This window comes from Misgurnus anguillicaudatus, chromosome 12 (genome assembly GCF_027580225.2).
Source record: "Misgurnus anguillicaudatus chromosome 12, ASM2758022v2, whole genome shotgun sequence".
Taxonomy (NCBI): Eukaryota; Metazoa; Chordata; class Actinopteri; order Cypriniformes; family Cobitidae; genus Misgurnus; species Misgurnus anguillicaudatus.
Window position 1 is genome coordinate 36,046,949 of NC_073348.2, and position 12,905 is coordinate 36,059,853.

A 12,905-nucleotide genomic window follows, 5' to 3' on the forward strand; every position below is an offset into this window, starting at 1 on the left:
CTGTGTTGTGAATTTTGCAGTTGTATTGGTGGAATATGCCTTTTTTATACATTTAGATAACAGCTACATGTCTCTTTGTTTTTAGACCATGAAGAAATGTTTGCTTCTGTGACTCTTGGATCGCCTCACCTCTCTGAGACTGCAGCTCAAGGTATAATCACAATTTCCAACATATCACATGTAATGAGCTGGGATCTATGGGTTCCTTAGAGTATATAAAAAATGTTTTAGTCAGAAGTTAGTCCAGTAGTACAATGGTTAGAAACTTTGTTAGAGGCTTAACTTTTTGTCATCTCTCTTTATTGTGACTAGGGATGTAACGGTATTGAATGGTATTAAAATTTCATATCACGGTTATAGTGCCCAAAAATACCACAGTTATCAGTATTACCACGGCGTTGGTAAAATGAGATGAAAATGTTCCAATAGAACAGATGCACACACTAAAAACATTTTAACAAGTTTTAAATGTCAATACCCCAATAACCCATTATAACAACGGACACGCTCTCTCGTTTCATTAATGCCACTTGCGTCTCTGTTTTTGATTTGTGTTGAAAATGAAATCAGACTTTACTATTAGTACTAGGGTTGTGCCGATAGACGATAGTATCGTGTATCGACGATCTTCGGACATATCGCCAATGGCAGGCTTTCATGGCGATAGTCATGACGATTGTTGGCGAATCGTTATTATTATCATCATAGTTTTATATTAACATCCACATTGCATGCTTTTCCTCGCATGAGGGTTTGTGGCCTTCACTTTACGCGGAGAGCTTATAAATAGAGAATTCTTTCTTGCACGTACCTCCACTTAATGCGCGCGTCTTGGACTCCTCCTAGCACTAAATCCAGCGCGCAGCGTCATGAGCAGCTGCGCTTCTCTCTGTCTCACGTGCACGCGCTCTCGCATCTGTCCGAAGTCTAAACATAAACTAATAATCCTTATGTATTTGTTCAGTTTAATGCGTTTCATGTGAGCTGAGGCAAACTTTACTTTTTGTTTAAAATATGACCCGCTGCATATTGACGCCTCTCTCACTCTCGCGTACGTGCAGAGAGCTGCGTCCGGTAAGAAGTCAGATCACTATGATATACATTTCAAGAAGTTGTAGCAATACGTCCCTCGTGTTTAAAATATGATTGTGTTTAAAATATGATTGCGTTCCGCTGGACCAATGTGTTTAAAAAGGCACATCTGAGAGCACCACTGCTTGACATGTGTAGCCTTCTGCAACCGCACTAAACAAATGCATTGAATTGTTTGTATGTGCGCTCACGCAGATGCATGTTTTTACAGTTATTAAGTAATCATTGTTAGGGTTTTAATGACGCGCTTGCATTAATGACATTAGTTTTAAGAAGGTTGCGGTCATGACGGTGTTGCTCTTGTTTTTTTTTTGTCCACCAGTCAAGGGACTTGTTATAATGAGTAAAAAATTAACAAATAAAAAAATGAGTAAACTAATGCCCCCCCCCCCACCAATACTATCGTGTATCGCCGATCTCACAGGCTGAGGCAATCTCAAAATGGGGCATATCGCCCAACACTAATTAGTACTATAATTATTACTATAACTTGGTATGATCTTGTCTGGGCCTTTGTTTTGTACACTGTAGAAAATGCATTAATACGCAGGTTAGATTATCTCAATTCAATATGTCCCTGTAATTATTTATGTGGTAAAGAAAATCTGTGTAATAAGTGCACAATGACTATACATTATTATCCTTTAACTGTCACCCTAGTCTTGTCTGAACTTGTTAGTTTGTCTTTTGCTCAAAGCCAGTTTCTGCAAACTTTTCTTTGTGGAAGATTCATGTTATTATTTCCCAGATGTAGTTTTAGTATTGAGGTCAAAGTCCACTTGCCTTGCATTTGCAGATTTGAAGTGTTTGCCCCTATAGCAGCGACTTTCTTCTTGCATGTTTTACAAACAGGGTGATCATACTCCAACTTTCCCTACAAACAGCCAAAATATGACCACACCTCAGATTTGGTCCTTTTAGAAGGCTGAAATCTCCTGGCGCTGTGACTTCCTTCTGCCATTTCTTCACATTCAAAAAACAATGTTGCGCAATGCATCTGCATTAGACCGATGGTGGCTGGATAGGATTTACTGCAAGTTTTCAAAACCATGATAATCATACACCGTTTTTATGATCAATTTTAAACGATGCTAACCTTCAGTACCTTTTACTATGGTTATGGTGAACCCGGTAATCGTTCCATCTCTAATTGTGATGCATATGCTTTGTGGCTAGTATTTTGATGTGTTCAGTAGTTTGCATGATCATTTTAAAACAACAGGGAAGACTTGGCCTGTGTTAAATCTACATCATTTCCTAGTACAATTATCACTCAAGGTATTGTTGCTCATATTCACAACTTTGCCATGAGTATAGTTATTATAATAGAATTGGCTCTCTGCAGTTTAACATGCATCCCCTCCATGCGCATGGTGTTTGACTGGTAGGCAGACAGGGTCTTTAAAGGGACACTTCACCCATTTGCATTAAGCTTTGTATAGTTAGAACCCCAGTCATGTTTTTGAATGGTCATGCATCATTTCCTCAGTCTCAGCTGAGACAGGAGAAATACAGATTTCAGTGTTGCAATTCCTTCTTTCAATGATGTAAAAATACTCATTTTGCATCATTGAAAGAAGAAAGTCCAATATCTTTGTTAAGGGGGTGAGACTACAAACACTAATTTTCTCAGTCAAATTGGCACCAAATTCTAAATGTATGTTACATTTTGACTACAAATATGACACTTTCAATAAAGATAAATGTTTCTATGGGTGAAATGCCACTTTAAGCCCATACATTTATACTGTGTATACTTTTTTTTTTTTTTAGATGACCAGGGGAGTGCTGCCTGTGTAGCTTCTGGTTCACCTCATCTCCCTGACTCAGTTACTCAAGGTATTATTTAAATGCGGTGCCATGTCCATCACTCTTAAAATGAATGTGTTAAAATAACACATTTTGTGTCTAGTTAAGGACAACACATCTAATGTGTTGTCTTTAACTTAACACATCTCTGTGTTATTTTTGGAACACCACACTTTGTGTTGTTTAAACACATCTTGTGTTGTCACTTTAATTTATTTGAACTCAAAATCAACATGGAATCACATAATGTGTTACTTGCTAATGTGCAGTCAACACTAAAATTATGTTTGGTTAGACATATAAAGCATATAAAGAAGCTGGATGTATTTTGTTTTTAACAGGCAGTGTGATGAAATTTCATGTTAATGAAAACAATCAAACTTGATTTTTAGCAGATCTAAAGTCAATGTATTATAACACACATTTTTTTCTACACAAAATTGTTCCAGGTTGTTTGGCATTTTTCAACAGCAACATCCCTACCTGCAAGTACATCTCACATGATCTTTTCTTTTTAATCTTTTTTTTAATTGTTCAGGTTCCCGTGTTTCAAGGCGGTGTGTGAAGAGACCATGGTCTGAGGAGGAGATACATGCTGTGATGAAACACATGAGACCTTTTATTGAAAACGGCATGACTGTCAACAATGAGCAGTGCCTGAAGTGCAAGGAAAAAGAACAACCCATCTTGGAGACAAGATCCATTCAAAACATTAGGGATTTTGTGCGCAACAGAGGTTTGGCCTTTAAGAGGCATTCAAATGCTAAACATTAAATGGACAGATTGAGCCTTTCCCTTCCCAGGCATGTTTTGTCAGAAATAGTTCAGGTAACTTCTTCAATTATTTCACTAACAGGCAGTGTTTTGTTTTGCCATGTGGTTAGACTTGGCCTTTTGAGGGAAAGCGCAGCCGGTTTTCGGTATTTTATTATGTTCTTTTCTCAACTTCGATGAATTGATGCATACCTATTTTTTTCAATGCATATTAATTCATCTAGTTGAGGGAAGAACATGGTAAAATGTTGAAAAACGGTGGTGTCTTCCTTTAATGTCAAGATTTACTTTTATTTTCCTTTATTAAATTTTATACGCAACAGAGGCTTGGCCTTTAAGAGGCACTGCTAAAAAGTAAATGCACTTTTGGACAGCTTGAGCCTTTACATTTCTGGCATGTTTTAAATGTGGTGTCCTGTGTTCAGAAGTGATTTTACAATGTTTCCTTTTAAAGAATTTATTCTTGAGATGACAAAATCAAATATACTTCAGTGATTCAACAAATGTTGTGTTGTGTGTGTGTTAATAATGACAAACCTAGATTTTTCCCCCCAACGTTTTTAGCTTAATTGCAGATGAGTTAAGTTTAGTAGTCAAACATAATGAAATCAACTAATGCGCTAAATATACTTTGAGACCTCAGCAAGTTGCAATCCTATTCGTTATCTCCACAAAACAAAGAGCATATTTCATATAAATCGAGTGTATTGTGTCAGTTCTGGCAGGTAATGTTAGTCAAGTTTGCATCAGCTGAATGTCAGCTGATCACATCTACCTATTTGGAATATGATGTTTATCACAGCATACATATATAATATACCTGTAGCTCTTTAGTATTATCACATGCTATCAAGTTCTCCAGAGCTCATTTATTCCCCTTGAATCGGACTAAATTCTTCAATTATTTTGTACATTTAACCCTTAAACAGTCAAGAGTAGAAAACGATGAGCAAAAAGGCTACATTTCCCTTTAAAGTATAAAAAAGGACTAAGTCATCAATATTTATTTTTTATTTGCAGCAAAAATTATGTGATTCTGACTTCTTCTCTTGCTCTAAAACATGTCATACATATTTTTTCATTCATTTTAAACAGTGTAAACAACAGGTTTACTAGTAACAATACATGTAAATGACCAACTAAATGTAAGTAGGCCTAACTAAGAATGAGCAGTTTTTGAATGTCTTCATTGGTGCTTTTTCTCCCCCATCTGCAAAAAAAAATAAAAAAAATTAGATAATAGTTTGGTAAATTATTTAGCAATTGATTAATTTTGCATACTACCTGAACTACCCCTCAATATAAACTGTGTGTTTCAGGCCGCGAAATAAAATATCCAGTTAAAATGCTAAGATTGTCACCTTAATATACGAATATCAGTTTAACCTGCAAATTTGATCATTTATTACATTTTTCAACTCAAAATACAAAGAAAGTCAATATTGTGGTTAATCCCATTTTTATATCCTAATCAGGCAATGTATCTAAGGGGATACATATATTTCAAAATGTGCTAAATAACAATATAAACAACATATAACCGAAATTTCTTCTTCAGCACCTTAAGACAATGTTCACAATTAATATTAGCAGTTTTAATATTTTTTAAAGAAGAAAAGTAAGATTAATATTCATTTACTTACCACAAAATCTGACTGTCCTGCACCACCGGTGGCCATGTTGGATTTAGGTCAGGCTGACCAATCAATAAAAAAAACTTGAAGCAAATAATGTTACCCACATATTCATCCAAGGTTTGATAAGTGATACAAGGATTTGATTGAAAAGTCTTTTTTATGCCCCAAACAAGACACTGAAAAGAGCATATCCCGTGGTGCACATTGCCTGTTTAAGGGACGATATCTGCAATACATTATGTTGGTCCTGTTCTGTTTACCCTTGGAGGGAGTATTGCTGCTCTCCCTGCTCTTGCCCATGCTTAATGGATATGCTTATCTGAAAAGTATGTCCCGATTCCATGTTATTATAATGGTGCGCCTCACTTTGGTCTTATTATCCATGTGTCCTTTCAAAGCAGGTTATAATCCGTGTGTGTGTATGGTGAACTGGCCTTAGAGACCCTGTGTCCTTTCAAAGCAGGTTATACTCCGTGTGTGTGTGTATGGTGAACCGGCCTTACAGACCCTGTGTCCTTTCAAAGCAGGTTATACTCCGTGTGTGTGTGTATGGTGAACCGGCCTTACAGACCCTGTGTCCTTTCAAAGCAGGTTATACTCTGTGTGTGTGTATGGTGAACCGGCCTTACAGACCCTGTGTCCTTTCAAAGCAGGTTATACTCTGTGTGTGTGTGTATGATGTCATCACTGACCTTGTACACCACACTGTCCTTATAGACATTGTTACAGAAAAGTCTTTACAAACCACCAGAAAGTCTGAAAAATATACTTTTTTTATATCTCAGTTGTGCAAAGAAAATCTTTTAATTTTAAGTTGTGTATAGGTTCGCAGATTTTTTTCATGATTTTTGATATGTTTTTTGTAGCTCTAGCACCACTGGATCCCGGTGTCCCCACAGCCCTGTGCCCAGTCTGATTTATGAAAAATTAAAAAAAATGTCCCTCTAGCCCGATAAACGGGTATGTGTGTGTGTGTGTGTGTGTGTGTGTGTGTACAGGTAGAACACCTCAACAAGACAGATGTGAAAAAAACCTTTCCCTTCAATGAGAGGCCTCTCAGTGATGCTGCTGCTCTTGATTCAGATGAACCTAAAGACTTGTTAGGTGGGGTGAAAAGCGATGACCCTCTAACTGAAAACACTCTTAGAGCACCCTACAACAGCAACCCTAGAAATAGTCTGTGCACTTCCAATTGCGTCCACTACCAAAAAGCAACACCCGACGAGTATGCAGGGTTTGTGCACGTATATTAATTTTCAATGTTTATTACAGAAAATATTCTAAAGGCCATCAAATTTGGGTGAAAATCATCAAAAATGCTGCCGATGGCTGGCAACTTTAAAATAATAAAACGCTGTCGGGGAAAGAATTAATAAGAAACTTTGCAAAATTCTGATGAAACATAAGTCTATCAGTTGGATTGTCATACATCTGGGCAAAAATGATAATCTGAATTAGCAGTCTGAACTACAGAAGAAATATTTAATGAACTTTTTAGGTGGCTTAAAACAAATAGGTCACCCTAAAAAGAAAATTTTGTCATTTACTCACTCATGTTGTTACAAACCTGTAGAAATGTCTTTGTTCTGATGACCACAAGGGAAGATATTTTGAGAAATGTTTGAAACTCGTTCACTTTCATAGCATTCTTTTATCCTATTATGGAAATCAATGGTGATGATCATGATCTGTTTGGTTTAAAACATTCCTCAAAATATTTTACACTACTGTGGCCATAAGAACAAAATAAATTTATACAGGTTTGTAACAACATGAGAGTGAGTAAATGATGCCAGAAATTTTAATCATACATCAGCACAGTGTGCAAGTCCACTCCTGAATGACACACATACATCTGGCCTAAATGACCACAGGATTACACATCATCACTGGGATGAACAATTAGGTGTGACAAGGATAAATCTCAGCAGCCACAACAAACACCGTTTACAGATAGAGTTCCGTCTGAACCCCATTAGGGCCGAACATTGTCGACAACAAAAAAATTGTCAACAAATATCTTTGTTGTGGAGTAGTCGTTTGAATTCACTTAACCTAATGTAAGGGCCTGCAATGTCATCATTTGACCGCTACGACGCTGAAGCCCTAGAGTGTAATGCAGCCTTTACAAATTTGCCATAGAAGAAGATCGATGAAAACACAGCGTGAATTATGGCAAACGAATCAGAACAAAAGTTTCACAAAACTTCAAACCAAGAATGCTTTTGTGTGCAATACATAAAAGATAGAACTTGCCTTTCACTGGAGCACAACTTGCATGTTGGAGCACTTAAAGATGAAATATCCCGACGCAAAAGGAGCCGGTGACAGGTAATTTAAGTGTTCTCCCACAGGAGCTAAGTTAACTTACATAGCGGTAAATCTCTATTAGATAAATGATAATTCAGTACTACTAATAATAGTAATAAAATTAACAGTGAAAAGATAATGGTAACACTTTTTAATAAGGGTCCATGAATCATAATGAACTTATTTTTACTTCAGCCTGAACTAATGCTGAGTTCTAATCATAAACTAATGAAAAGTCATCATCAAGTACAACGAGACATGTTTTTTAGTTGTTAGTTAATGTATTAATAAACAATGAATTAATATAAAGATTGCTTGTTATGTTTTCAAATGGCTATTGCGCCACAATGATGTCACACCCCACTCTGTCTATGCAGCACCACATGAATTTAAGAGCAAGGCAGCTCCCTAGTGGTTTGAGGTCCGACGCAGCTTGCGTACCTTGTGTATAGGGAGCATAGGCTCTAGGTAGATTTAAAGAGCTCAGATCCAAAACCTGCTAAACCTGATTTCTGTCAGGTCCATTAAGTCAAGACAATAAAATGATTTAGAAATGTTTATTCAGTAGATGAAGACAGATTCAATTTGGCGGTATGGCTCTGTTCAGGGAGTCCTCTGACCTTTCATGAGCACCATGAAATAGCAGAGAGTCAGAGGACAGCAGCAGCAGCATTAAGGAACGCTCACGCAGTTTAGGACTGTGAGAGCTAAATATTCCCCCGTGAACAGAGCAGGCAACATGACAAACAAATGCCACGTTATATGAAAGGAGGAGCTGGGGAGGTGGCGGGCATCTGAAACGAGCAGCAAGCATGTAGGAGCAAACGGAATAAGATTTAAATAGGGCGCCTTGTTTGAGCTTGGCCATTGGCAGCGAGGGGAGTCACCCTCCTAATGCAGCTCAGCTGGAGCAAATCAGCTGACAAGAAGGCGTCTTGACTACCTGGCCTGCCAGAACTGCACTGACGCTCAATTTATACCCTCTGGGGTCTTGGCTGATTTTGCATTCTTGAGCAGTTTTGACCAGCACTAACATTTGTGCTTTTTCAGTTGTTTAAAAACATAATAATGTTTAAAAAAAATAATAATAATCTCATAACACTGTGTTCAGCACAAACTGGGCTACAATATTATGTGAGCAACATGAATGTACATGTTTGTATTTTTAAAGCTACACTGTGAAGGATCTACTCCCATCTAGCGGTGAAATTCTATATGACAACCAACTAAATATTACTTTTTTAGCCCCCCCCCCATTCGGAGCGCGTTTTAACTCCTACGGTGGCCGTTTCATGCCAAGGTTAATGTGGCTTCCGGTACAAAGCAAAAGCAATGAAAAATACCTACAATTTACAGTATCCTTTGCCTGTGATCCGTCATAGCACACAGATTTATGTTAAACATGAAAAAAGTCAGATTTTCATTTCATATGTCCACTTTAAATCACATACAAAAAGCAACCATAAACGTACCTTACATACTCCTTTTCATCAACACGAGGAAAAGTATCCAGTAGTGCTATGCACAACCATACTATAGTTAGCCACTATGTAGTTAAGCAACTATAAAACTTTAAGATTACACCATAAACTGTATAGATTTAAATGAATATGCTGAATTACCTGTAGAGAAGATAGAAAGCAGGCAACTTCTGCGTCTCTTGAGCCTCATGAGCTTGTTCTATCTTGGAAAACTACTCCAATGTTGACTTTGGTCTTCTTGTTTTTCCTGTCGCGTTGATGTTTTAAATCTCTTTTTTGCTTCCTTGCCGACTTGTTTTAATGTCCCAGAGAATAGGTCTTCAACAGGCTTTCAAATCTGCCTCAAACCAAAGCATTAGAGCCCAATTCCTCACAGTGTGCAGCTGTTTATCAATACGAAGCGGCTTTCAGCCTACGCAGGTCACATATGCATACGTCATCAAGCCTGGTTTATTTAAATTAACTGAGCATTACTTTCGCAAGTCATAAGCATATTACATAAATTTACGGTTAACTAAGAATAATTGTCAGCTTTATAATTGTTAATATTCTGAAATAAGACTTGATGACCTATGCCGCCTACACATGCAACCTCGGGAGGGTTCAGATTGAGAAGCGGCCAGTGTGAGTGTAGTCTATAAGCGCGAAAGGTCGGAGCTTGAATTTCCTGGAATGTCCCTCGTCAGCGAATGTTTTTCAAAGATGGAGGCACAACACAACATTCAGCCATGCAAGCGACTCGCCTGTATGTATTCTAAATAGCAGATTCTACACTTACGAGAATACTCTGATTAGTAGGTGGAAGTAATTACACATGAATGAGCACATATTTTTGAAAGAACACATGGGTTTTTGATAAGAATTTACTCAAAAAACTACACAGCGTAGCGCTTTAAGAGAAAAAATATTATGAGTGGTTTTTGAAAAAGCTAAATTTTTAGGTCACTGATATAAGTCCACAAAACCTATATTAAACATGTTTTCCCAAGAGTTTTCAAAACAGAATCTAGTAGTTAAGAATTTTTTCTTTAAAATTATGTGAAAATCATTCTGCCTACTCATTCACATCAAACAATATTGCCTGGGAAAAGCCGTATGCAAGGAGGCATGAAAGCTCCTGAATAATCTGTGATTGAGACTTGAGGAAACAAAAGAATTGCATAATGAGCCGCATAATGAGCTTGCAGGCAGGAATGTGAGAGGAATCTTTTTCTGTAGTAAAACGTCTTGGTTACATATGTAACCCTCGTTTCCTGAATGAATGGAATGGAGACGTCACGTTGTGACCGACGAATTGGGAACGCATCTCGCGGGACCAATCTACTTCAAGAAACTACTAACACGCCAATGAACTTGGCATGCACATATTTGGCTATTTAAGGGTATTTAATGAGAGGCAGGTGCAGAAATCAAATCAGCTATTTGCGCTGAGAAAGCTGAGCACAGTGCATGGCCTAATTCAGCAATGGAACAGAAACTGTGGCAAAGGTACGTGATGTCTCCGTTCACTTCCTTCAGAGAACGAGGGTTACATATGTAACTGAGACGTTTCCTTTCAGTCGGTCACTACTACTTCTCACCGATGTCGTGCACCTCTTAAGAAACTAATTCAAGCGACCACACATGGAGGTTCCACCGATCGGGGCCGCGGGTACCATAATGTGCCTCCTCCTTGAAAAAGAAGGTCCTTCTTCAGGGGAATCCACCAGGGAGGGGCTATCGCGAGGAGAGTGAGCTCTGGATACCAATTCCTGGTTGTCCAGTATGGCACAACTTATAGAATGCGCTCCTCGTCCTTCCTGACTTTGCACAGTGTCTGTGCAATAAGGCTTACTAGGGGAAATGCGTATTTGCGCAGACCCCGCGGCCAGCTGTGTGCCAGTGCATCCACACCGAGTATGCCCTCAGTTAGTGATTAAAACAGACGATAATGGGTTGTCTCTGGAGATGCAAACAGATCTATCTGAACTCTGCCGAAATGTTTCCAAATCAGCTGAACCGACTAGGGGTGGAGTCGGCACTCGCGGGTCTGCCGCTGTGTTGAGGGACCCCGAGAGGTGAATGGCACGAAGACCCCTCAGATTCTTCTGACGCCAAAGGAGGAGATGACGGGCGAGATGCGACAAGTGATGAGAGCACAGAACGCCTTGGCCATTGATATATGCTACAGCCGCAATATTGTCGGTGCGAACTAATACATCTTTGCCTCGAATCTCGTTGGTGAAACGGGTGGGCGCAAGATATACAGCCCACAACTTGAGGCAGTTTATGTGCCAGTGTCGCTGGAGTGTCGACCAAACCCCCGAAGCGACGAGCCCGCCGTACGTGGCTCCCCACCCTGTGGTGGAGGCATCTGTGCATACAATGGAATGCCTGGAGACCTGTCTTAGTGGTACACCTCCCCTGAGAAACGCTGGGTATGACCATGGGGTAAAAGTGAGACGGCATCTCTGTGTATAATACGGTGAAATCACTGAGCCAACGCCCTCCTCGGGACTCAGTCGCGAAGCCAATGCTGAAGCGGTCTCATATGGAGCAGCCCGAGCGGTGTCACAGCCTCAGCTGCTGCCATATGCACCATAAGTCTCTGAAACTCTTTCGGCGGGGCCGCAACCCTGCCTTTGAAAGTGTTGAGGCAAGCCAGAATTGACTGAACACACGCTGCTGTGAGATGTGATGTTAAATCTAGAGCCCGACCGATGTGCGTTTTTTCGAGCCGATGCCGATACAGATATTAGGGAGTAAAAAAAGACAGATAACGATATATCGGCCGATATTCTTTAGGTGTATATTATAGTACAGTACACATATACTAAAGTATATTATACTACAGTACTGTACATAGAATACACTATATACAATAACAGAATATACTGTATATAAAAAAATACAATGCAATGCAATGATCACTCACAAATGTGGTAATCAAACACTTAAATTGACTTAACAAAGATATGTACTATAGGCAAGAAGTTAACAATAAACGTTATTATCCAAAATGAGTCTGATATCAGTGCACTAAACAGTAAACTTGTCTAATTATAAATTACTTTAAAACACAAACAGAACAAATTATATAAAACTTGCATCATTTGCAGTCTTGACGAGAATAACGTTATAATGAAAATGGAAACTTATGAAATCATTGTTTATTACCTTTACAGTAAGTTGTGTACTTCACAAATTAGTTTTCAACTCACCGTTAAGAAGACAATGCTTGACTGTCAACATACTGGTGTAGGCTAATGTTTAATGTAGTGCACAACGTTTTTATAACACGAACCCACAGTGTTAGGCGCAAACTTTAGACTTTTATAAAACTAAAGCGTCTTCTCTCCGCCTCTTTTATTTAGCGAGGGTGTAAAGTTGCGTGAGTTTATTAAATCAATTGCTCTGAAATGACCATGTTCACTAACAACACAAGCAGGTGTAATCTCATATAATATTATATAAGTGCATGACTGCACGCCAGTTTAAACATGTCATTTCTCCGTCTCGCGTCATTTCTCCCGCTTGCATTTTATTAACTCGCAAGTCGGCAAAAGAGACGGATTTAAAACACCAAATGTATACGGGAAGACGTCTCTCTTGTCCACTTATAATACAATCGACCAAAGCGCGTCTTAATACCAGGTGTAAAAATGTTGTGAAGACGACACTGCGTGACTGCCGCCACCTAAACTGAAAGATCACTGACTGATGTGAAGGAAGGGGGTGGGGGATTGGTTGGTGTCACTACAGTGAGTGACCTGGGTCGCCATTAGCAACCAATAGGGCGCACTCTGCTGGACAAACAAGTACT